The 27,496-nt window shown below is 46.8% G+C and overlaps 1 protein-coding gene across 2 annotated transcripts in view; it reads right to left on the bottom strand.

Moving 5' to 3' along the window:
- Positions 1-26,119, bottom strand: part of ITGB1 (integrin subunit beta 1) — a 64,694-nt gene extending 38,575 nt beyond the window's left edge. Inside the window, exon 1 of one of the 2 annotated variants that reach the window (XM_075315484.1) lies at positions 25,889-26,119. The gene's annotated coding sequence lies outside the window, so the exon portion shown is untranslated. The remainder of the gene's footprint in view (positions 1-25,888) is intronic. The other variant, XM_075315485.1, reaches the window with a different exon arrangement.
- Between the last annotated feature and the right edge of the window lie 1,377 nt (positions 26,120-27,496).

Genomic DNA, 27,496 nt, shown 5'->3' with positions numbered 1-27,496 from the left:
GCTTTCACGGTCCGATTAGGGCTGAGAAAATAATCGCAGATGGGAACTGCCCATAAAGTAACATGTGTGTCCTAGCACCAAGACTAACACTCAAAGATAAATTCACGTTTGTATCATGAGGCCATACATAGCCTTAAAGGGAACCTGTCACCAGAATTTTAGCTATTAAACTAAAAGAATCCCCTTCTGCAGCTCCTGGGCTGCGTTCTAGAAATGTTTATCTTGCTACTGGCCGCCCTTTCAGACCTAAATAACTTTATAAAATAATACCTTTTGCTATGGTAAAGAGGTTTGCTGGCCCTGTGGGCGGGCTGTATTTCGTCCGTTACCCCCCCTCCTGCCGCTGTTCGCCGTCCCCCAGTATTCATTTACATAGATGAGGCCGCCGGCCACATCTTCCGCAGTGCTCCGGAAACTCGCGCATGCGCAGTGGCACTATAGCGGGATAGCGCTGTTTTCAAGTCGCAAGCGCCGATGTTATTGCGCAGGCGCGAGATTATGGATGGCACAGCGAATGTCATCACCAGCATCATCCAAGTACCCGCCCATAATCTCGCGCATAACATCACCGGCACTCGCGATTTGAACAGTGCTCAGCTCCGCGATAGTGCCACTGCGCATGCGCAAGACTTAAGGAGATCTGCGGAACATGAGGGCGGCGGCCTCACCTATGTAAATGAACACTGGTGGACGGCAAACAGCGGCAGGACCCGGACGAAGTACAGCCCGCCCACGGGGCCAACAAACCTCATTACCATAGCAAAAGATAATATTTTATAAAGTTGTTATTTAGGTCTGAAAGGGGGGCCAGTAGCAAGATCAACCTTTATAGAACGCAGCCCAGGAGCTGCAGAAGGGGGTTCTTTTAGTTTAATAGCGAAAATTCTGGTGACAGGTCCCCTTTAATCTGGATTCTGAATGGCTGAGGCTACATACAGGTTGTGTGGTTAGTTTGCAGTATCTCAAGGGGTTTTTGCTGCAGCCACAGGCGTGTGCGATAAGTTACATATAAAAAGAAGAATACACCCAACAGTTCATTAATAAAAGTCCACACACACACACACACACACACACACACACACACACACACACACACACACGTAATATCAGTGTTTGGCCCATGTCATGAACAGCACACAGATACCATCCTTGTGCTGCGATTCTCACGGACCCTTAGACTTGTATTGATAAAAAACAAAAAACTGGCACGCTCCATAGTGTAACACTGATAACAGGATGCAGACAGAATATTTTTTTTAATTGAACGCGCCCACTGCAGCACTTTCTTGTTTTCACTTTCTTAGGCTAGTTTCACACTTGCATTTTTTTTCCTTCAGTCGCAATCCGCCGTTTTGGAAAACAGCGGAATCCGTTAACTGATTCCGCTGTTTCCCATAGACTTGTATGGACGACGCATTGCGACTGATGGTCCTGCGTTGCATCCGCTGGCCGACCAGCGTTGCAACTGCCGGGCGGAAAGAACGCAGCATGTAGCGTTTTTCTGCGCTTCCCGGAGGGTCAAAAAAACCAAAACGCAATGTGCTGGATTCCGTCGGCGTCCGTCATTTTTTTAATGGAAGCCTATGGTGGCAAAACGTGTTATTTGACGGATTCCTGTGACGCATCCGTTTTTTTACACAACTGCGCATGCTCAGTTGAGTAATTGTTGAAAAAAAAAAAAAAAAAAAGCTACAACGGATTCCGCTGTTTTGCAGCATCCGTCGCATCAGTTGTGCCACTATATGCAACACATCCGTTACATCCGTCACACAATGCAATGCGACGGATGCCGCACAACACAAGTGTGAAACCTTAGACTTTTTTACTTTTCATCCATGATGCTGCCACACACACCCCCAAAAACAAAACAAAAAACAAAGACACTTGACAAGTGACATGTGAACAGCTCCTTAAGGCCCCGTCACACTAAGCAACATCGCTAGCAACATCGCTGCTAACGAACAACTTTTGTGACGTTGCTAGCGATGTTGCTGTGTGTGACATCCAGCAACAACCTGGCCCCTGCTGTGAGGTCGCTGGTTGTTGCTGAATGTCCTGGGCCATTTTTTAGTTGTTGCTGTCCTGCTGTGAAGCACAGATCGCTGTGTGTGACAGCGAGACAGCAACAACTAAATGTGCAGGCAGCAGGAGCCGGCTTCTGCAGAGGCTGGTAACCAATGTAAACATCGGGTAACCAAGAAGCCCTGTCCTTGGTTACCCGATATTTACCTTTGATACCAGCCTCCTCAGCGCCGGCTCCTGCTCTGTGCACATGTAGCTAGCTGCAGGACACATCGGGTTAATTAACCTGATGTGTGCTGTAAGTAGGAGAGCAGGGAGCCAGCGCTCAGTGTGCACTGCTCCCTGCTCTGTGCACATTTAGCTGCAGCACACATCAGGTAATTAACCCGATGTGTGCTGTAGCTAGGAGAGCAAGGAGCTGGGGGCTGGTCACTGGTTGCTGGTGAGCTCACCAGCAACTCGTGTAGCCACGCTCCAGCGATCCCTGCCAGGTCAGGTTGCTGGTGGGATCGCTGGAGCGTCGCAGTGTGACATCTCACCAGCAACCTCCTAGCAACTTACCAGCGATCCCTATCGTTGTTGGGATCGCTGGTAAGTTGCTTAGTGTGACGGTACCTTTAGGCTATGTGCCCATGGGACTCTGTATCTGCGGATTTTTCTGCATCAAAATCCACAGCTTTCCCCCGGAATCCGCACCTTTTCATAGGTGCGGATTTGACACGGATTTTGCGATTTTTTTTAATTCAATTGAATAGGCAAAATCCGCACGAAAATCCGCAATAAGGCTCTGTGCGCACTGGGAAGTGGAATTTTCTTGAGAAAATTCCGCATGCCCTCAAAGATTACCGCACCCGCGGTAAAAAACCGCGGGAAACCGCACCCGAAAACCGCATGCGGTTTGCCGCGGTTTTACCGCGGTATTGTTCGCGGTATTGCCGCGGTTTTGCCGCGTGCGGGTTGGGATGTGCTTTATTGCTTTCAATGCAATAAAGCACATTGAAGAAAAAAAAAAAAAAAAAAAAAAAGTCATTTAATTCTGAGAGTAGATAGACAGAAGAATAGATAGAGGGATAGATAGAGAGAGGGATAGATAGATAGATAGATAGATAGAGGGATAGATAGATAGATAGATGACAGATCGCTGCATTTCCCACGGTCGGCAGTGAGTTCACATTACCGGCCGTGGGAAATGACCGGTAATTACCTCTGCTGCTTTCATTCAGCCTGTGTCTGTGACAGTCGCGGCTGGATGGAAGCAGCGCTGGACGTCGGACCTGGATTACGCCGGAGCTTTGGTGCGGGAGGGGTTAATAAAATGGTGAACGAGGCTTGTTTGTTTTATTTAAAATAAAGGATTTTTCTGTGTGTTTTTTTTCACTTTACTTACGGGTTGATCATGTCAGCTGTCACATAGACGCTGCCATGATCAAGCCTGGGGTTAATGGCGGTGATCCCCCACCATCATTAACCCCTTGTATTACCTTGCCACCACTGCTACACGGTGGCAAGAAGAGCCGAGGACACGCCGGTATTGTCGCATATTGCATGCGACAGTGCCGGGGCAGCTGCGGCTGATATTCTCGGCTGTGGGAGGGGGAGTGAGGCGGGGGACATTAACCCTGCCCCTCTCCCTCCCCAGCCTGAGAATACCGGGCGCTGCTGTGTGCTTACCTCGGCTGGAAGGTAAATATGCAGCGGAGCCCACGTTCTTTTTTTCCTATATTTCCGTTTTCTTTCTATGTGTGTTCTATGTGTCTGTGTCTATGTGTTCTATGTGTGTGATGTGTTCTATGTCTGTGATGTGTGTGTGTTTACTCTCTGCTCCGCTTCCTCTTCCTGTAATGACATCACTTCCCTGCAAAACCGCAAGCAAGTGATGCACATTACCGGAGGTAAACCGCAAAATACCGCAGGGAATAACGCAGGAAAACGCAGTGAACCGCACAGAATTTGCTGCCTGCGTTATTCCCTGCGGGATTTCTTGATTAACATTGAGTCAATGGAGAGAAATCCCGCAGCGCTGTGCGGAAAAGAAGTGACATGCACTTATTTTTGCTGCGGGATTCCCGCAGCAAAACACGCAGCTGTCAAATTCCGCCCAGTGCGCACAGGATTTTTTTTCTCCATAGGATTTGCTGGTGATTCACTGCAGAGATGTTATGAACATTTTCTGCAGCGAAACATGCAGCAAATCCGCGGCAAAATCCGCGAAAAATCCGGTAAGTGCGCACATAGCCTAATTGACATGCTGCAGATTTTTCTACACGAAAATCTGCATGATTTCCGCTGCGGATTTTTCCGCAGCATGGGCACAGCATTTCCCAAATGCCATAGAAATGGCTGGGGAGTAGCTGTGCTGCAGATTTCTGGAAAATCCGCGTCTTTTCCGCGAGAAATCCGCGGCAAAATCCGCGCATTTTCCGCAGCGTGGGCACATAGCCATACACTCTAAATAGGTTCTGTGAAAAGCACTGAAAAATTTGAAAAAAACCCCCCAAAACATCTGAATGAGGCCTTATGGATCCATTCATCCTTCGCAGCAGCGCGTTGCCACATGGACTGTGCCCCATGGTACAGAGTTGCAGGGACTGTCGCAGTATGGAGGGACAAAGGCTTTATTGTAAATCTTTGTTCCAAAGTGTAGTTTAAGTGTACAATAAAGGAGTCACTAGTTAAAGAAAAAAAAATATATAAAATACAGCAGAATCATTATCTCCAGCTTTCGCAGCCTGCACACAGCAGACGTTTCTGCACACAGCGGCTAACCGCACTATACTTTGTTAGCAGGTCCCCATTTTTGGTAATCCTAAAAGCAGATGTTAGGCAGACTCCTGACCGGCCGCACTCACTGAGCCTCACAAGCATTCTTCAGCAGACGCATCTGAGGAGAGTAAGCCGGCAGATTCCTGCCCCACAATGTTCCCATATATGGGCCGAGCCCTGCCGGCAGCAAACACTCCGGGTGTAGGCTCTACAGGCGTCCGCCGGCGCTCAGCACAAACACTGAGAAAAGCCGCCAAGCCTTGATAAGTGCACGTAATAGACATGTGCAATCTATTACATTCACTATCGTGCAGTGCCGAGGTTACACGGACGCCCTATACAGAATTCCAAAATAACATACTAAAGTCACAGCAAGTTCAACAGAAGTCCCCACAGCAGCAGGTGACTCTCAGCAGCGCACCTGGCACACTGTCACTGCGGGTAGATCATGTTAGTGAGCACCATCGCCACCAGGAACAGCATAAGGCCTCATAGATAAAGCACTTATATGGCCCATGCTTTTCTTTTTTCATGGATTCCATAAAAATTCCATAAAATTTGTGGGAAAATTTTAGTGACCTGCAATATGCACTGTATATATTCAGGTGTGGACTTAGCAGCAGACAGGGTCATGGACATGTATCACACCTAATATACACTATCTGGCTCTGTTCATTCCGGATGGATTCTGGAGTTTAAGGCTATGTGCCCCTGGGACTCTGTACCCGTGGGATTTGGCCGCAGAAAACCTGCGGATTTATCTGGATTTTCCAGATAAATCCGCAGGTTTTAGCAAGTACAGACACTCCCCATGTTATCCTATGGGACATGGGAAGTGCTGTATCAATGCTGCGGTATGTGCGGCTGCAGAATATGCTGCGGATGTTCCGCAGCCGCACGTAACGATGTGTAAATTATTCCTGCGGAAATCCCGCCTCTCCACTATGGAGATAGAGGCCGGGACTTCCGCAGGTAAGTCGCATGAATGTCCGCAGGTTTATCGCAGGTATTTTGCTGGAATCCCGCTGCAATGTATAGCTGCGGATTCCGGGGAGCTGCTGCGGGAAACCTGCAGACATTCCCATGGGCACAGAGTCCCATGGGCACAGAGTCCCATGGGCACAGAGTCCCATGGGCACAGAGTCCCATGGGCACAGAGTCCCATGGGCACAGAGTCCCATGGGCAGTCTTAGGCTATGTGCGCACAGTGCGTTTTTCGTGGCGTTTTTGGCCTCAAAACTGCAGGACTTTGCTTCCCCAGCAAAGTCTATGAGTTTTCATTTTTGCTGTCCGCACACATCTGTTTTTTTTACCTGCGTTTTTGAGTTAAAAAAAAAAAAATGGACATGTCAGTTCTTTCCTGCGTTTTTCTGCGTTTTCCGCCCATGCAATGCATTGGAAAAACGCAGCAAAACGCAGAGATCAAAAACGCAGCAAAACGCAGCCAAAAACGCACCAAATCGCAGCAAAAACGCATGCGTTTTTTGATGCGTTTTTTCAACGCAGGTGCGTTTTTGTGCGTTTTTGGCCGCCAAAAAAGCAGCGTCAAAAAAGACGCAGTGTGCGAACCTAGCCTAAGTACACATCAGGTGAAGGAGCCAGCAAACCCTTCCCTCAAACACCAAACTTGTTCATAGGCTCACATGACCCAGCTAATGCCAAAAAGTGTGTGTGTGTGTCATGTTGTCATACGCCAGACTACCGTAGTATGGGTTAGCAAGCTTTATATTTGGAGATACTAGGGTGGCGGTATTTATACTTAAAGGACACTGGCCGACATATTCTACTATGCACATATACAGTGGAATATATTGCAGGCATCCAGTAAAGAATATTCCACACATATAGCTCTGTTGTGACAGTGTATGTTAACAAAGCCATCAGGAGCTCTGTATATACCAATTATATCAATTTATTTTCCACAAACCAGCCATGGATCTCTCTGGAAAACTGTGCAGAATTCATGGAAGGTTCTGCACCTGTAAGGCTGTTCTCAAGGCATCTTTTAGACAGTGGTGTACCAACCTTGTTTTGCTACAAGCAGATGGCAGCAGTATATCCCCGAAGTGTCCTTTTTGGCATCTTTTAAGTTATTTAACATGCTGGGAATTTGAAAACTTGAATCACTTATCAATGTGCAGGTAGAAAATATCTGCAATGTGTAGACAAGTTCTTGTTAAGGGCTTGTCTGGGCTTGGGGAGCATGTCTGCAAGTGTGTGCAATGTGCAAGCTGTCAGGATTCACCAGTGTTGGAAATGAGCGGTTATGTAAACACAAGTATGTGATAAGCATACTCCCAGCCACATTGCAACTTGATGTATCGAGTGAGGGTGCACGTCTAGTTATCACACGATCCGAAGTATGCAAATCACAGTTCAAGTCATGTCCCACACGCTCCTGCCACTGGAAAATCCTGCGCACTGTAAGGATTCACAAGTCTGCAGTCACTCTGTCACTACAGATTTGCGTACTAAACCTGGACAACCTCTTTAAAAGAGTAACTAAATGTTATGAATAATGTCCCTTTAAATGTCTGTAGAGCAGTGGGTGTCTAGTTCCTGCGTGATAAAAAAGACCCCTGAAAAGGGCTACGGAGCGCACAGTTCAGCAGACACATGGAGCAGAGTATGGATTCAATAGAAAGTCTCTAAACTTTTGTCCCAAACATCATTCCACAATGATGTCTAGTGTGGATTATCAGCTGTAAAATGCATCAGCAAACATGAAAAACAATGGATCGTTGTACAATAAACCACCCTGTTGGCACCCAGTAGTCTGCTTCCGGGCCAGATTTTTAGGATATGTTCACAAAAGTAATACAAGCAGGAGATCTTCCATCACCAAACAGAAAATTATCTGTTTACTACAATCCTGCATTATAAATGACATTTGAGGAAATCATATTCACATTTGCTGGTGGGACAGATTTTATGTAAATTTATAACACTGATTTACTATGCAATGAACGGAAGAGATTTCTTAAGTGGATATAAAAAGGAGCAATATTGCTAAATATATGTCACGGCTGAAGGTGTTGAAACTGTTCCAGAAAATGAAGTATTTCTCTGAAAAAAATATTGCAGTCAAGGCACCCAATGCCAGAGGCAGCAAAATAACCCCAAAACATCTTTGATTCTCCACCATATTTGACTGTAGGTATTATGTTCTTTTCTTTGTAGGCCTCATTCCATTTTCGGTAAAGCATAGAACGAGTAGAAAGAGCACTTTACCAGAAAGCTCATTCTTGATTTAGTCTGCCCACAAGACGCTTTATAGAAGGATTTTTGGCTTACTCACATACATTTTGGCAAACTGATATTTCGCTTTTTTTTAGGTCTTTGTGTCGGCAGTGGGGTCCTCATGGGTCTCCTCCGTAGTGTTTTATTTCATTCAATTGTCAATGGATAGTTTGCACTGATACTGATGCACCCAGAGCCTGCACACTCAGCTTCAATTTCTTTGGGAACTTGATTGGGGCTGCTTATCCACCAAAGTCAGGATGTAAGGACTACCAATGTAAGAGGTATATGCAAGGGCTCAAAGTATCTATGGGGGTGCACGCTGACTTTGGTATATGCATAGTTTATGACTTGTATACATACATATAAAATATATATACACATAAAATTATATTAATAATATAATATTATATATATATATATATATAAAAAATAAATTACTGGCTGGTTCTGCTAGGCATCTTCCAACAACCCCCCCCTCAACCATTCTATAAAGGAACATTTCTCCTTTCCACACCCTTGGTGACCTATTCCATGTTCTGTCTGTCCTTTTGTACTGTTTTGTATTTGTTCTTTTAATCTTCACCAATAAAAACTTAATATTTTGAATTATAATTGTGCCTTATCTCCTTTTCCTCCTCTTTTGATATGATCTTTATTATATTGTGCACTGTGGACAAAGGAACATCAAGATCTTTGGAGATGGACTTGAAAAATATCAACTCTCAAGGTTACAACGATTTTATTTCTCAAGTTCTCAGACAGTTCTCTCCTTTTTCTGTTCTCCATGCTCAGTGCGGGACACACAGACACGCAATGCAACGATTGAGTGAACTTCTCCCCTTTTTATCTGGTTGCAGGTGTGATTTTCATATTGCCCACACCTGTTACTTGCCACAGGTGAGTTTTTACCAGCATCCCATGCTTGAAATAAAAGTGGCAACAATTTTGTCTGGCACATTTTTTTTGAGGGGGAAGGGGGGGGGTGGGGGGGTGGGTGTTTGAGTGAAAATGTCCAATTTGCCTCTTCGATTTTTTTTTCATGTTTCAATACACACAAAATAAACGTGTATAACAAAACATGTGTAATTGCAATAATTTTCTGGGAGAAAACCTTTATTGTCTGGAACAATTTCAAGGGTGCCGACACTTTTGGCCATGACTAGATCGTATCATATTAAAAAACAAAAAACACATACATACACATACATACAAATAAATAATTTTACCCAACCGTATATTTTATAATCCTGTCTCATGTATTAATAATATAAACATGTTCTAACGCTACTGGTGACAAACTTAACATCTCAGTGAGGAAGTGGGCGATGTTTTGAAAACCTAAAAAAAAGAAACACCACGGTGACCACCGAATATGAAAAAGAGAAAAGCTGTGGTATGAAAATGTGGTCGCGCTAGATGACTCAAGTAAAGTGAAGGCAGAAAATGTCACTACGAAAGGCCAAAGAGCACAAGACGTCTTCTCCTTTTCTTCTGTTCTCCATTTCATATTACAGCAAAGACAGTTTCCGCTTTAAAAGTCAGGCCACATGATAGTAGGGATTAGGAAAGGGATCATAAGTGAGAGTGAATGTATTAAATTGCCAACATGAGCCTCAAACAAATGCATGAATAAGGAGAATTTTACTGCAGGCCAGAACTGCTGATCCACAAAATAGCAAATTTTTGCCAACATTTCCAGTTAAGAAATTTTATTGGAGGGCTTCGCAAAAAAGATATTTGGCCATAAGAGACAGCAGGAGCCCCCCAATGCACTTTACCATAAGATTCTTATATACTGCTATAATGCGTGTATTTTAACATGGAAGGATGACTTTAAAATTCTTCTTTATTTCAAAAAGTTTTAAATCTAAAGCTGGAACAGGACGCTGGAAAAACCTTTTTTTACCTTTCTGACAATAAATGAGCAGTGGGCTTCTGCTTACAAGTATCCATGCACCGTCCTGGCTTAAATGAATCTCCAGATGGATGAGCTGGTTCCTCTTTTCCCTTTGCACATTAGCATTGGGAACAGTCTATCTTGGACTCTAAGGTCGGGAAAAGCACCCTCAGTCTTACTACCCATTGACAGCTCTCTTCGGCTATGTGCCCACGGGACTATGTACCCGCAGGTTTCCCGCAGCATCTCCCCGGAATCCGCAGCTATCAATTTCTGCGGGATTCCAGCGAAATATCTGCGGAAAACCTGCGGACATTCGTGCTACTTCCCTGCAGAAGTCCTGGCCTCTGTCTCCATAGTGGAGGGCCGGGGATTTTCGCAGGTATTTCCGCATGAATAATTGACATGCAGTTACGTGTGGCTGCGGGAAATCTGCAGTATGTTCCGCAGCCGCACATATCCACAGCATAGGATAACATGGGGAGTGTCTGTACTTGCTAAAACCTACGGATTTATCTAGAAAATCCAGATAAATCCGCAGGTTTTCCGGGGGAAAATCCACAGGTACATAGTCCCGTGGGCACATAGCCTAAAGCCTGCTTTACACGTTTCAATTAATCGTGCGATCGCACCCGCCCTCATCGTTTGTGCGGCACGGGCAATCTGTTGCCCGTGTCGCACAAAGTCGCAACCGCCGTCACACGTACTTACCTCCTGAATGACCCTGCTGTGGGCGGCGAACATCCTGTTCCTGAAGGGGAAGGGACGTTCGGTGTCACCGCGACGTCACAGCGGCCGCCCAATAGACGCGGAGGGGCGGAGAGGAGCAGGACGTAAACATACCGCCCACCCCCTTCCTTCCGCATTGCCGGCGGGACGCAGGTAAGCTGTGTTCATCGTTACCGGGGCGTCACACAGAGCGATGTGTGCTGCCTCGGGAACGATGAACAACCGGTGCCCAGAAGAGCGTTCAATATTTTGAAAATGAACGACGTGTCAAAGAGCAACTATAAGGTGAGTATTTTTACTCGTTCACAGTCACTCGTAGCTGTCACACGCTACGATATGTCATACGATGCCGGATGTGCGTCACTACCGACATGACCCCCAACGACGTATCGTAGGATATATCGTAGCGTGTAAAGCCCGCTTTGGCCCTACTACATAAGAAAGGCGCTCTGAGCCCTACTGCCCAGGACCTCTCATTTTTATATGGAAAAACTGCAGTTTTGCTTTAATATTGAATCTGGAGCAAGGAAAGCTCAATACTTTAAAACACCTGTGAAATAAAGTATCAAACAAAAGACATCTGTGGCATTCATTTCTTAAAGCTCCATTCTAGCATTTTTTTTATTGCAACACTGGAATGGTGATTTAAATCCAAGTCCCCTGTCTTATACTATCCTGCCCCCATCTTCTGTTATCGCAGTCGATCTCCGGCGATTTGTGACATGCTGGTTGCTCCAGTGGGTTATGGCACACGCCGGAAGCCACAATTCAATACAAGTCTATGAGAGTCTCGCTCTGGTGGCTCTCAGACTTCAAATGGGCGCTTGTGACACAACTCCCGACTTCAAGCCAATAAGAAGTTATGGGCACAAAATAGCACTGCGGAACGCAAAAAAAAACCCCAAAACAAAACAACACTGGAATGGTGCTTACATATTTTATTTTTAAATCTTATGCCTCTTCATCGCCCTCCTCCTTCCCTGCTGTGTGGATGACGTAGGACACGTTATTACCAGGGAAAGAGGACGGTGATCATTAGAAGATAGGAGGCGCCAGAACGAGACCAGTGATGCCCATTATACCCGACTGCCCCGCAGGAGAGTATAATAAAAGCGGGTTTTACTTTATACAGTGCGGCCTGGGCTCTTATATACAATATTCTAGAATGTTGTATATAAAGGGCTTACAGGTGCTGGCCGAAACGTATAGAGGGACAAATCTGGTGACAGGTTCTCTTTAAATGAAAATCCAACCATTCAAGTCCATGTCTTGGAGAAACAAGGAAAAGGGCATAAAGAAAACAGTCATTCCAGCTCGGTTTGCTACACTCTGAGGCCAGGTATCTGGCTTGGACCAGTGAGCATCTCTGGTGTTATACAGGGAAATGCAAAGGATGTGGTAAATCTGAAATAGAAGGGAATATAGGGAAGTAGAGAACATCAGAAGCACATAAAACAGCAGTGAGAATAATATTTGCAGTGTCAATATGGTAAGGAATGGACAAAAAGGGCGATAGCATAGCTGTGCCAACTTGTGGAGGAGATAGAGGGTGGTAGGTGCAATGCACGCTGAGATGATTGAGAGCACGCTGATGTAGGGAGAATATGAAGGAACTCAGATGAACACCGGTCAGGAAGTGCATCATAGCTGGAGGGTGCGTTACTATGGGGCATGGTGTAAACAGTCTTGTACTAATCGGGGAGCGTTCCGGAGCAGAAGAGCGGGATGTGTAGTGCATGCGCCATCTACCAGCTCTAGTAGACATTTGATATTTTCTTGCAGGCCATATATTATTACACTGTGGGCTCTGAGAAGGTCTGAGAAGGTCCCGAGTTTGACATCTATGTGCTAGATAAAACAGTCCTACACAACCCATTTAAATACAGTTGACTGAGCTTATACTAATATGTTGCAATTGTCTCCAAGGATTTTATCTATATAAACTAGCCATATATGATGCTGTGAAGTTCAGGTCAGGAAACCAACAGCCAGTCCGTATTTGGATCATGATACAGGGGTGTCTGAAATAAGCACACAATCTCTTTTTAGATCCCGCGTACTATCATTCCAAGCAGAAACTACAAGAACGGTCAGGCCTTTTGGCTGCGTCAATGCTTTTGAAGCCTGGAAAGGTTGAAGAGGACCTTCAATCAAATGTTTCATGTTGAACTGCACACACGATGTAATAGTGGCTGCAGAGCAGAATACAACTTTTTTTGTTTCTTTTTCATATTTTCCCCTTACTGTTGCAGATGTATTAACAATTAAATTATCTTGCACCTAATGAGTTACTCACTTGTACATAACAGACGTTATCAGATAGAGAAGTGGTACAGGTCTCCACTGAAAACTATGCATAATAGTGACCAACCATAATCCGGTAGCAATACACTGGAGAAAGAAGACCACAATAGCTTAGAGCAGGGTTCTCAGTGAGATGTAAGGATACAGCACTGATCTCCTGGTCTGACCTCCTGCATGATTAGAAAGTGATGGGAGTAGAGCACAGATAAAGGTACCGTTACACTTAGCGACGATCCAGCGATCCCACCAGCAATCTGACCTGGCAGGGATCGCTGGAGCGTCGCTACATGAGTTGTTGGTGAGCTGTCAATCAGGCAGATCTCCACAGCAATCAGAGATCAGCCACCAGCGACCTGTGTAATGACGCTGTGCTTCGTAACCATAGTACACATCGGGTTACTAAGCAAAGCGCTTTGCTTATAGTTACCCGATGTGTACCTTGGCAACGGGTGCAGGGAGCCGGCTTCTAGAAGCTGCGGACACTGGTAACCAAGGTAAATATCGGGTAACCAAGCAAAGCGCTTTGCTTGGTTACCCGATGTGTACTTTGGTTACCAGCGTCCGCAGAAGCCGGCTCCCTGCACATTCAGATCATTGGCTACCGCTGTCAAACAGCAATGTGTGCTTCACAGCGGTAGAGCAACGACCAAAAAATGGTCCAGGACATTCAGCAACGACCGGCGACCTCACAGCAGGGGCCAGGTCGTTGCTGGATGTCACACACAGTGACATCGCTAGCAAGATCGCTGCTGCGTCACAAAAAACATGACTCAGCAGCAATGTAGCTAGCGATGTCGCTTAGTGAGACGTGGCCTTAACTCCCACCTTTCAGATAAGGCCCTGGCAGTCAGTGAGGGGATAGGGCATGATAGCCAAGTTAGCCATGTCAATTTATAAAACACTCCTATCAGCTCTCTTCCTCTCAAGACCGTCACCTCTGTTGCACTGCACCTTCCCCACATTACCTGACCTCTTATGAGAACTAAAGGTGTCAGTATTATCCTTAGGCCGGGGTCACACTACTGTATGGCATACGATGCGAGAACATCAAATGCGATATGCTAATGACACTCCGCTCAATCTCTGCTGTGAGCGCGAGTGTCATTCACTGTGCTCCGATTCTCTTGCATGCAAAAATCAGCTCACAGGTGAGGAAAAAGATTAATTCCTCCATTGCCTGTCTTTCAGTATATCAGACTGCACTGATATGTCATCGGAGTGAAGTCCGGTGTTACACACACACACACACACACACACACACACAGTCTTGTATGGGTGCACACGATCTGAGACACCCCAACAATTGCAGCAGGCTGTGAGTTTTCCTTCAGTCCAAATGGAACTGAGGAAAAACTCACAGATCTGACCTGTCTCGTTGAATAATATTGGTTAGAATGCGATGCAATGTTTTTTCACATACTCCTCTGTATTATACTCCAGTGTGAGCGAGCCCTTATATCTATTATGGTAACAGCTTCTTGACATCCCTCTGCATTGAAAGCAGAGCAGGATACTCCTGTGTGAGACATACAATGACCTTATCTGAAAGGTGTTAGTCATCAGTGCTCTACTTCCAGTACTTTCTATTTGGGTACCTTTACATCTCACATACTGAGAAGCCTGCCCTAAGCTATTGTGGGGGCGTGTAAAGCTTTCTCTAGTGCGCTGCTGCCTGCATAGGATTGGTCAACATCATACAGGGAGAAGAAGAACACAGCCCTAGTGAAAACTATTTGATAACACCACCTTGGACTTAAAAGGAATTCATTTTTTTTCCTTTACGGCTAAGAACTAATTGGAAGGTAGTTGCTAACTAGCTGCGCGTTCTGCTGTGCAACTATGTCTCACAGCTCAGAGCAGTCAACAAAGCTCCTACCATGCTCCAATCTTTTCTAGCTCAGACCACACCTAGCAGCAATTGTAGGGCTGTGGAGTCGGTAAACCAAACCTTCGACTGACTCCTCAATTCCTCTTGCACCGACTCCGACTCCTACATATATTGCTTATAGTTAGGTGAAAAATTTATTGTAATACATGAACATGTGTATGTGACCATCAGACATTTAATAATTTTTATGATACAATAATCAAGATATTTGGATAGAACATAAAATATATTTATTGAAATACAACTTTAGAACACAAAAACCTGTAATAAATTGTAAATATGTAATACACTATGTAATATACAGTAGACTACATATATATCTTGTGTGTATAATTTTATATATATTACATATTTACAATGTATTAGTTTTTTGTGTTCTAAAGTTGTATTCCAATAAATATATTTTATGTTCTATCTAAATATCTTGATTATTGTATCATAAAAATGATTAAATGTCTGATGTTCACATTGTACTACAATACATTTTTCACTTAAATATAAGCATTATACTAAATGTTATTTAGTAAAATATTCAGCACATTCTGCATTGCACTACTGTCGCCAATTTATTATATATTTTAGGAGTCGGGAGTATTTTATACCAACTCCGACTCCACAGCCCTGAGCAATTGTCCGATTTCTTGCGACGTAATATCAACGGAGCAGTTCCTTCTCCTCCACATGGTTGATGGGACGTTATTGCCAAAGTCTTGTTGATTGACAACTCACTTAGCCTAAACACAGGGGAGTCGGGTGTCAATGAACAGGATGTTGGCAGGGATGCTCCTTTGACAGAGCAGAACAGAAGAGAAAGAACTACTCTGTTGATAGGACAATCACAGGAAGTAGGAAAAACTCTGCTAGGAGTGGTCTAAGCGATCAGAGTAAAGCTCCCGTCACACACAGCGAGATCGCTGAAACGTCACAGGTTTTGTGACGTATCAGCGACCTAGTCAGCGATATCGTTGTGTGTGACACGCAGCAGCGAGCGGGCCCCTGGTGCGAGGTCGCTGATCATTACAAAGTATTGTTTATGATTATTGTACTTGTCCCTTTTCACATGTAAAGCAACATGGAGTAAATGGTAATAATAATATTATTAATACCACTACACACACACATACATACACATATATATATACATACACATATATGTGTATATGTATATATATATATTATATATATATATACTAGAAGGTGGCCCGATTCTACGCATCGGGTATTCTAGAATTTACGTATTGTGTAGTTCATGTATGATTTTTGTTATATATATAGATGTTGTTGTGTGTAGTTACCAAGTGTTTGTGTAGGGCGCTGTACATGTTCTGAGTGTCGCGGGGGGTGAGAGCGGTGTTGTATGTGTGTTGCGTGTGTTGCGTTGTTTGTGGAGCGCTGTGTGTCTGTAGCGTTGTGTGTGTGTGTGTGTTGTGCGGTTTGTGTGGGTGTGGTGTGTTTTGGGGGGAGGTATGTTTTGAGCAATGTGTGTGTTGTGCAGTATGTGCGTATATTTGTGTGTGCAGCGTTGTCTGTGTGTGTGGATGTCTGTGTAGGGCGTTGTTTGTGATTCCTAGTGTGTGTGTGTTGTGCAGTGCGCGTGTGTGTGTGTGTTGGGGGGAGGTGTGCACCTCCCATCGTGCTCCATCCCCCATGCTGCGCACCCCCCATCGTGCTGCATCCCCCATGCTGCGCACTCCCAAACGTGCTCCATCCGCCATGCTGCGCACTCCCAAACGTGGTCCATCCGCCATGCTGCGCACTCCCAAACGTGCTCCATCCGCCATACTGCGCACTCCCAAACGTGCTGCATCCCCCATGCTGCGCACTCCCAAACGTGCTCCATCCGCCATGCTGCGCACTCCCCATCGTGCTCTATCCGCCATGCTGCACACTCCCAAACGTGCTCCATCCGCCATGCTGCGCACTCCCAAACGTGCTCCATCCGCCATGCTGCGCACCCCCTATCATGCTCCATCCGCCATGCTGCGCACTCCCAAACGTGCTCCACCCGCCATGCTGCGCACTCCCAAACGTGCTCCATCCGCCATGCTGCGCACTCCCAAACGTGCTCCATCCGCCATGCTGCGCACTCCCAAACGTGGTCCATCCGCCATGCTGCGCACTCCCAAACGTGCTCCATCCGCCATGCTGCGCACTCCCAAACGTGCTCCATCCGCCATACTGCGCACTCCCCATCGTGCACCATCCGGCATGCTGCGCACTCCCAAACGTGCTCCATCCGCCATGCTGCGCACTCCCAAACGTGCTCCATCCGCCATGCTGCGCGCTCCCAAACGTGCTCCATCCGCCATGCTGCGCGCTCCCAAACGTGCTCCATCCGCCATGCTGCGCACTCCCAAACGTGCTCCATCCGCCATGCTGCGCACTCCCAAACGTGCTCCATCCGCCATGCTGCGCACTCCCAAACGTGCTCCATCCGCCATGCTGCGCGCTCCCAAACGTGGTCCATCCGCCATGCTGCGCACTCCCAAACGTGCTCCATCCGCCATGCTGCGCACTCCGAAACGTGCTCCATCCGCCATACTGCGCACTCCCAAACGTGCTCCATCCGCCATACTGCGCACTCCCCATCGTGCTCTATCCGCCATGCTGCACACTCCCAAACGTGCTCCATCCGCCATGCTGCGCACTCCCAAACGTGCTCCATCCGCCATGCTGCGCACCCCCTATCGTGCTCCATCCGCCATGCTGCGCACTCCCAAACGTGCTCCACCCGCCATGCTGCGCACTCCCAAACGTGCTCCATCCGCCATGCTGCGCACTCCCAAACGTGCTCCATCTGCCATGCTGCGCACTCCCAAACGTGGTCCATCCGCCATGCTGCGCACTCCCAAACGTGGTCCATCCGCCATGCTGCGCACTCCCAAACGTGCTCCATCCGCCATACTGCGCACTCCCAAACGTGCTCCATCCGCCATACTGCGCACTCCCCATCGTGCACCATCCGGCATGCTGCGCACTCGCAAACGTGCTCCATCCGCCATGCTGCGCACTCCCAAACGTGCTCCATCCGCCATGCTGCGCACTTCCAAACGTGCTCCATCCGCCATGCTGCGCACTCCCAAACGTGCTCCATCCGCCATGCTGCGCGCTCCCAAACGTGGTCCATCCGCCATGCTGCGCACTCCCAAACGTGGTCCATCCGCCATGCTGCGCACTCCGAAACGTGCTCCATCCGCCATACTGCGCACTCCCAAACGTGCTCCATCCGCCATACTGCGCACTCCCCATCGTGCACCATCCGGCATGCTGCGCACTCCCAAACATGCTCCATCCGTCATGCTGCGCACTCCCAAACGTGCTCCATCCGTCATGCTGCGCACTCCCAAACGTGCTCCATCCGCCATGCTGCGCACTCCCAAACGTGCTCCATCCGCCATGCTGCGCACCCCCCATCATGCTCCATCCACTTAGGAGTGCGCAGCATGCCGGATGGTGCACGATGGGGAGTGCGCAGTATGGCGGATGGAGCACGTTTGGGAGTGCGCAGCATGGCGGATGGAGCACGTTTGGGAGTGCGCAGCATGGCGGATGGAGCACGTTTGAGAGTGCGCAGCATGGCGGATGGACCACGTTTGAGAGTGCGCAGCATGGCGGATGGACCACGTTTGAGAGTGCGCAGCATGGCGGATGGACCACGTTTGGGAGTGCGCAGCATGGGGGATGCAGCACGATGGGGAGTGCGCAGTATGGCGGATGGAGCACGTTTGCTCAGCCTCTCTCCTTCCAGCCTCCCTCAGCATCAGCCCCCCCCTCCCAGCCTTCCCCAAGATCAGCCTCTCTGCTCCCAGCCTCCTCCAGCACGCCGTGCTCCTCTGCCGACACTCACCCACACTCGATCGCATCCACTCACCCACACAACCGATCGCATCCACTCACACACACAACCGATCGCATCCACTCACACACACAACCGATCGCATACACTCACACACACAACCGATCGCATACACTCACACACACCCGATCGCATACACTCACACACACAGACACTGACGATATTGCACATACGCGCTGATACTCACAACATCCGGGGATATCACATGCTTCTGGCCATGTGATCCTCCGTCAGGTCCTGGAAGCTCACAGCACAATATCGCCGCCGAGAAGCAAGCGATATCCCAGGATGTTGTGAGTATGTGGATGCGATGTGATGTGTGTATGTGAGTGAGTGTGATCTGATTTGTGTGTGTGTGTGTGTGTGTGCTGTTATGTGTCTGTATGTTCTGCAGCTGCAGGACCTTGATGTGTGGATGCGATGTGATGTGTGTGTGAGTGTGAGCCGGTGTACACTGGTAACTATGATACACATCGGGTAACTAAGGGACCTTAGTTACCCGATGTGTATAATGGTTACCAGCTTTCACGGCCTCCGTTAAGATCCCAGCATCGCAAGGTTATGTCTGGCGCTGCCGGGATCCTGACGGAGCCGGTGTAGAAGCAAGCGATATCCCAGCATGTTGTGAGTGTGTGGATGTGATGTGTGAGAGTGAGTGTGAGAGTGAGTGTGATCTGATGTGTGTGTACTCACCTGGGAATCGGAGCCCCGTGTCAGTTGGGCCACAGCGAGCGTGCATTGCGTGAGGGGGCGGGGCCTGCAGAGAGCCGGGGCGAGAGGCCAATCCGTGTGGGGGGGCGGGGCCATGGCGAGCCCAGCGGCCAATCAGCTTTGTGTCACCGTAAGGACACAATTTCGGAGCATGACAGACAGACAGACAGACAGAATAAGGCAATTATATATATATATATATATATATATATATATATATATATATATATATATATATATATACATACATACATACATACATACACACACATACATACATACATACATACATACACAATCGTAGGTTGGGTGTAAGTTCAAGATGATCCTTCAATGCCTTCTAACCTTTTCAGGTGAACTAAGGCTATGTGCGCACTACGGGTTTACCGCATTTTTCAGGTGTGTTTTTGTTCAGAAAACTGCATGACTTTGGTTCACCAGAAAAGTCTGAGTTATCATTTTTGCTGTCTGCACACAGCGGGTTTTTTTTAGCTGCGTTTTTGTGGTGCCCACAAAAACGCAGTATGTCAATTATTCATCAGTCATTCTATGACTAAAGACGCAGCTATAAACGCAAGGGGTGGGTAGTACAGTGACGTGTACAGGAAGAGTATTTTACTCACCCAGAATTCCTTCTGTTGGTAAACACAGAAGAGTGAATCCTCCCAGTACCGCCACCCCTGCTTCCACCTCCTGTCCGGCGCCATATCCACTCCCAGCTGGAACAGCTGGATAGAGTGGCAGAAGATGGCGCTTCTATGAAAGCACCATTCTCTGGGGTGACTGCGGACTGCAATTCGCAGCGGGGGTGCCCAGAAAGCTTGGGCACCCTGCGCTGTGTATTCCAATCTCCAGCTGCCTAGTTGTATCCGGCCAGACACAAAAATTGGGTGAAGCCCACGTTTTTTGGGGGTTTTTTTTCCATTATTTCATGAAATTCATGAAATAATTAAAAAAAAAAAAAAAAAAAAAAAAAAAAAAAAGAGCTTCTCTATATTTTTTTAGTTCCCAGCCGGGTACAAATAGCCAGCTGGTGGTTGGGAGCAGCCGTACCTGGCTAGCATACCAAAATATGGTGAAGCCCACGTAATTTTTTTTAACGTTTTACGTTTTCGGGCAAAAAACTCTTGCATACAGTGCTGGATGGAGGATGCTGACCCTTATAGTTCTGCAGCTGCTGTCTGCTCTCCTGCATACACTAGTGCAGAGGTTCCCAACTCCAGTCCTAAAGGCACACCAACAGTGCATGTTTTCAGGATTTCCTTAGTATTGCACAGGTGATAATTTAATCATCTGCAAAGGTGCTGAATCCAACACCCATGCAATGCTAAAGAAATCCTGAACACATGCACTGTTGGTGTGCCTTGAGGACTGGAGTTGGGAACCTCTGCACTAGTGGATGAAGTATGCTAAACCTTGTAGTTCCGTTCCCGCTGCCTCTCCCTCCAGCATACAGTACTGGATGGGGAAAGCTGAGCCTTGTAGTTCTGCAGCTGTCTGCTCTCCTGCATACACTAGTGGAGAATGAAGGAGAACAGATTGAAGAAGGAAATGACGTCAGATTTTTTTTTTCTCTTCACCAATCTTTAATGGCATTGTTCACTGATAAAAAAAAAAAAAAAAAAAAAACGCAGTGAACAAACACTCAAAAACGCACTTTATGCGTTTTTAGCGGCCAGAAACGCAGCGTTTTTGATGCCAAAAAAAAATGGTTATGTGCACACATACCCTTAATGTGACCTTCTCTAAACTTTCGGATGCCCATGTCCAACTGTTCAATGTTTCAGCACTTTTTGGAAATCGTGCTGTTCTCTAACAAGGAGCTTAATGGCAGAATTCAGAACAGGTGTTTGATCCATGAATCGCTCAATAAATTTCAGGGTTCAAATTACAATTGGTATTAAACAGTCGTCCTCATCATTTTGACATCATTAGTAGATATGAGCAAACCAGAACTTGTTTTTAACTTCGGTGTTCGCACCGAACACAGACTTCACAACAAAAAACTAAGAAAGTGTTCGAGTTTGTTGTTGTTTGGGTGCTTTACTTATGCAAACCATAAGTACGGCTATCGCTGTGCTCGGGTACAGGTACGCTCTGTGCTCAGCCCAGTGCAAGCAGCTTGTAGTATTTGCATGACTAAGTGGGAGTAAAATCAGCGTTATTAGATGTAGTGTGTGCAAAAGAAAAGAAACCCATTCTGTCTCGGAAATGCTCTGTTTATGGCTGGCTGTATGTGGGCGGAGACCCAAACTGCCCAATCAGCGACTTCCAATAAGGTCAGGTCAAGTCTGGGTCCAGAACAGAACTTTTTCTTAAGTCTGACAGAACCAAACTTCCACGGGTCCACTCATCTCTAATCATGAGACCAAGATGACATCGAATTGATCAACAGTACCACTGTTGTGGCCACTGAGCTTACGAGTGTCACAGAGTGTCATCATCAGGTTGTAACAGAAATACAGAGAGACTGGTAGTCACAGAAAGGCATAGAAGTGGACGTCCTTTGGCCACATCCCACATGGATGGCCACTTCATTGTGCCCTTCGGATCCGGATGTGCCACACAAGGCACATTTAAGGAAGGTGAGAGACACCCAAGTGTCATGTCAGACCATTCAAATCTATTTCCAGTCTGTGTCTTGTATTGTTTATGATTATTGTACTTGTCCCCATTATGTATACCCCTTTCACAAGTAAAGCACCATGGAATTGATGGCGCTATAATAATAAATATATAATATTATTAAAAAATATAAATATATAAAAATATATAATATTATTATTATTATTATTAATTTACATCACCATGGTCTGCGTGCTAGATGACCTGCAAGGTACCTGACCACACCACCAGGCACAGGCATCATCGTTTTGCTAGACGAAGGAACAGTGGGCCTCAGTACAGTTCAGTGATAAAAGTTAATTCACACAGAGCAGAAATTTTGGCCGCCAATGATGTTGGAGACATCAAAGAGAGCTATGCATCAGCCACTGTTGTCACCAGACGAGCCTTTGGTGGTGGTGGTGTTACACTGTGGTCAGCTGTGTCTAGTCACTACAGAACTGCCCTAAACTGTGTGAATGGTACAGTGACAGCCCCTATTACTGGAAAAACATCATTAAAGGGAACCTGTCACCAGATTTGGTGACTATAAGCTGCAGCCACCACTAGTGGGCTCTTGTATACAGCAAGACTGTTTCAGGGTATGTGCGCACGTTGCTTTTTACCTGCTTTTTTGCTGCTTTTTCTTCAGCGCTGTTTAATGCCAAAATGGATGTGTTCTTCTATTCAAGCAAAGTCTATGGGAATTTGGGTTTCTTGTTCACACTATGTTGTTCAAAATGCTGTCTTTTTGTGGCAGAACTTTGGTCAAAAACTCAGCTTTTCAAAGAAGCAACATGTCAATTGTTTTTGCCATTTGGGATTTGAACTGCAAAGCTGAGTTTTTGACCAAAGTTCTGCCACAAAAAGGCAGCATTTTGAACAACATAGTGTGAACAAGAAACCCAAATTCCCATAGACTTTGCTTGAATAGAAGAACATATCCATTTTGGCATTAAACAGCGCAGAAGAAAAAGCAGCAAAAAAGCAGGTAAAAAGCAGGTAAAAAGCAACGTGCGCACATACCCCAAGTATTATAAAGTCATTTTTACATTCTACACAGTGGCCTGGGATCTTATATACAGCATGTTAGAATGCTGTATAATAAGAGCCCACTGGTGGTGGCCGCAGATCAGTCACCAAATCCCTTTAATCCAATCATTGTGCCTCTGCATGAACACCACAGGCCTAATTTAATCTTCATGGATGACAATGGTCCAGCTCATTGAGGATGCATCATTACAGATCGGCTGCTGGAGACTGGAGTACTCAGATGGAGCGTCCTGCACTTTCTCCAGACCCGAATCCCATAGAAAACCTATGGATCACCCGAGTCGCCGTGTAGAGGCCGTAATTCTGTACCCCAGAAGCTCAATAACCTGAGGGCTGTCCTTCAGGAAGAGTGAAATGCCATGACTGCAGACAATAACTCCACTTGTGACACATTAGGGTACTTTCACACTTGCGTTGTTTTCCTTCCATTACAATCCGCCCTTTTGGAAAACAGCATAGTTAGCTTTAGTTTTAATAGATTGCCTGAGATGAGGAAATCACCACTGCATGGTTCTACTTAAATACCCTACTTTCATGGTATAATATTAATGTACCGTGAATTTATGTTTTTCATAAATTTCACCGGAAGCCTAACATACCTAACTTTTTCTGAGTAGTGTATATATAGTACATACACACGCACACAGTTTTATCAATCACCCACACATTTATATCTTCCAACACTTAACGATACTAAAGACTTGGCCACGTCTATCCTAGAACAAACCTCGAAGACAAAGAAAAACAGAAAAATGTACCTAGAGGGGGAGAAAAAAAAAAAAAAAAAAAAAAAAAGAGGCCAGACAAGTGCTGACACATCAGCTCCTGAGGCCACTGATCTGCACAGTAACAACCCAGAGGAGGAGTGTATAGAACATGACTAAATCCAGGAAGTCTACATGGACACATGGAATTACGATAACCACACAGCAAGACAGAATTTTCCATAAAAGCAGGAAATGGTAAAGACAACCAGCAGCCGTCACTAACCTGTAGCTGCCCAGCTGCAGTGACACTACAACTCCAAGCATGCCCTGTAAGGCACATGCACACACTTCTAATGTCACAATTGGAAAACCAGAGTTGGGAAATTAAAATAAAACTGAATACAGACAGATTGAGGCATGAAAACTACAAATAAATATAAAAATGTAAATATTTATGCATCCGGTCATCGTTGTCACACTGGACTCCTCCAGCAGCTGTCACATCCTCGTCCAGTGCCGAGCTCTGCTGCAGACCAGCTATTTACAACCCGCTCCGGCAAATCTACCCAGCTACAAGATCGGAAAAATGAGGGGACACAGGGACACCAGGACTGGTATTTCTGTGTCAGGCCATGTGTGTATTTGTGGTGGTCTTGTGTTATAAATAAATACTGTACAGAGCAAAGGACTAAGTGACCCCCCCACACTCCCTGCAAACTACCACTCCCAGGATGTCCTGTGCTCCCCTCCCACTGCACATTCCTACAGGGAAACTCCCTGCTGCCTCTGTGGGAGGAAAGGACGGATCAGATATTAATGTGTCTGCCCAGGGACACAATGCCCCCTGTATCACAGCCAGTCAGGGGGCCAGGAGAGCTGCACAGGCTGGTCTCACTGATATAGAGGATACTCCTGACAGGAGACCACCCGGATGTACCAGTATGTGCACACTCCATGGGCAGAGAGCGTCCTTATATATGCAACCCCCCCCCACACTGCCAGGCATCAGTGTGAAGGACAAGGAGTCAACACCTCTGCCATGTCTGCCAAATATCCACTATCCTGCAAACCTGATCCAAAATATATACAGTATATCCACTATATACAACAGTATTCATGTATACAGCCTACAATCACCACAGGAGCCTGGACCTGCAATAGGTACAGAGTTTATATAAATTAAATACCCTCTTTCACTTGTAAAGCGCCATAGAATAAATGGCGCAATATTAATAATAAATAATATTATACACATCAACAGAGGTGGACATACCATTAGTGCAACCGGGGCCCAAGAGGTTGGGGGCCTATTTATACCTCCTAAGCAGGAGGAATTGTACCTTTTTATTAACTCTTGGGCTGCCAAGTGCCCATATATTGTTTTTGCACAGGGGCCCTTTTCTGTCTGTGTCCACCAACGCACAGCTATACATAGCTACATACATAAGAGGTATACATAAATTTAATACAATCGTATAAACCGTACAATCACTGCAGAGATCTGCACACATCTAACACCACAGGTGCTAATTCATACACCAGACAACCACTGCAGGGCATATATATATATATATATATATATATATATATATATATATATATATATATATATATATATATATATATACACATATACATACATACACACACACATACTGTATATACAGTGACAGCTATGTACAGTTTAACATAAAAGCAGCAGTGCTGTATTCCCTGAAGCAGAACAGCTACAAAACACACACTAATATATTAAAGTGTGTGTGTATCTATCTATCTATATATTTTATAAGAAAACATGCTTAGTAGATATACATATATATATATATATACACACACACAAGATAGCTGTGACAGCTATACACAGAGGCAGGACCGGTGTATACAGTATATACACACACTGTGCGCACTCCCGGTATGTACACGTATGTAGGACACCGCACGATACACACACTGATATATGACACTGTAGGGCTGCAGACACCACACATTACACACACACACACACACACACACACACACACACACACACACACACACACACACACACACACACACACACACACACACACACACACACACACACACACACACACACACATCCCGTGTCTGACCTCGGTGGCGGGCTGTGCCGGTGTTTCCGGTAGCTCCGGGCTGTGCACAGGCCCCTCTGTGTGGGGAGGTGCAGGCTGCTTCGGCCGCTCTCCCTGGCGCTGCTCCCGGTCTCTGTCCCCGTCTCGGCCGCCACTAACGGTTCCCGACTTGTACGCGGTGACGTCCCCGCACCCAGCCCAGTCCGCGCGCCGCGCCACAGGAAACGCATTCCAGGCCCGTGACGTCAGCCCCGGGGGGCGGGGATTCAGCAGGACACGTGGGTGCGGAGAGGGCCGAGGCGGGGGTCGTCTGGAGGGGGCAGGGAGGTGACGTCACGGGTGTCCTGCGCCCCGTGCCCGCCCTCAGTGCTGCACGTTCCGCAGTGTTCTCCTGCACGTCCAGTGCTGCCCGGTTTCTTTTGCAGCTCCTCATTGGCTTTAAACCTCTTACAACTTTGATATAAAAATATAAATGTTGATGTTAATTTCCTCACAGTTTCCGGATCTCTGCTTGCTGTCATTGAAAGGAAACATCTGTTGTTTTCATGCAAAACCTGCTAAATAAATCTCCTTTCTAGCAGCCGGCCGCTCTCTATTATGTATAGCGCGAAAGCCGCCCCAGTATAACGACCACCGACGCAGCCGGCCGCTCTCTATAATGTATAGCGCGAAAGCTGCCTCAGGACAGTGACCACCGACACAGCCGGCCGCTCTCTATAATGTATAGAGCGAAAGCCGCCTCAGGACAGCAACCACCGACGCAGCCGGCCGCTCTCTATAATGTATAGAGCGAAGCCGCCTCAGGACAGCGACCTCCGACGCAGCCGGCCGCTCTCTATAATGTATAGCGCGAAAGCCGCCTCAGGACAGCGACCACCGACGCAGCCGGACGCTTTCTATAATGCATAGAATTAAAGCCGCCTCAGGACACCGACCACCGACGCAGCCGGCCGCTCTCTATAATGTATAGAGGAAAGCCACCTCAGGATAGCGACCACCGATGCAGCTGGCCGCTTTCTATAATGTATACAGCAAAAGCCGCCTCAGGACAGCGACCACCGACGCAGCCGGCCGCTCTCTATAATGTATAGAGCGAAAGCCGCCTCAGGACAGCGACCACCGACGCAGCCGGCCGCTCTCTATAATGTATAGAGCGAAAGCTGCCTCAGGACAGCGACCACCGATGCAGCCGGCCGCTCTCTATAATGTATAGCGCGAAAGCCGCCTCAGGACAGTGACCACCGACGCAGCCGGCCGCTCTCTATAATGTATAGAACGAAAGCTGCCTCAGGACAGTGACCACTGACGCAGCCGGCCATTCTATATAATGCATAGAATTAAAGCTGCCTCAGGACACCGACCACCGACGCAGCCGGCCGCTCTCTATAATGTATAGAGCGAAAGCCGCCTCAGGATAGCGACCACCGATGCAGCTGGCCGCTTTCTATAATGTATACAGCGAAAGCCGCCTCAGGACAGTGACCACCGACGCAGCCGGCCGCTCTCTATAATGTATACAGCGAAAGCCGCCTCAGGATAGCGACCACCGATGCAGCTGGCCGCTTTCTATAATGTATACAGCGAAAGCCGCCTCAGGACAGCGACCACCAACGCAGCCGGCCGCTTTCT

The sequence above is a fragment of the Anomaloglossus baeobatrachus genome, chromosome 6 (genome assembly GCF_048569485.1).
Source record: "Anomaloglossus baeobatrachus isolate aAnoBae1 chromosome 6, aAnoBae1.hap1, whole genome shotgun sequence".
In the NCBI taxonomy this organism is placed as follows: Eukaryota; Metazoa; Chordata; class Amphibia; order Anura; family Aromobatidae; genus Anomaloglossus; species Anomaloglossus baeobatrachus.
Note: the sequence above shows the minus strand (reverse complement) of the source record. Positions and strands in the feature narration are given on the sequence as shown.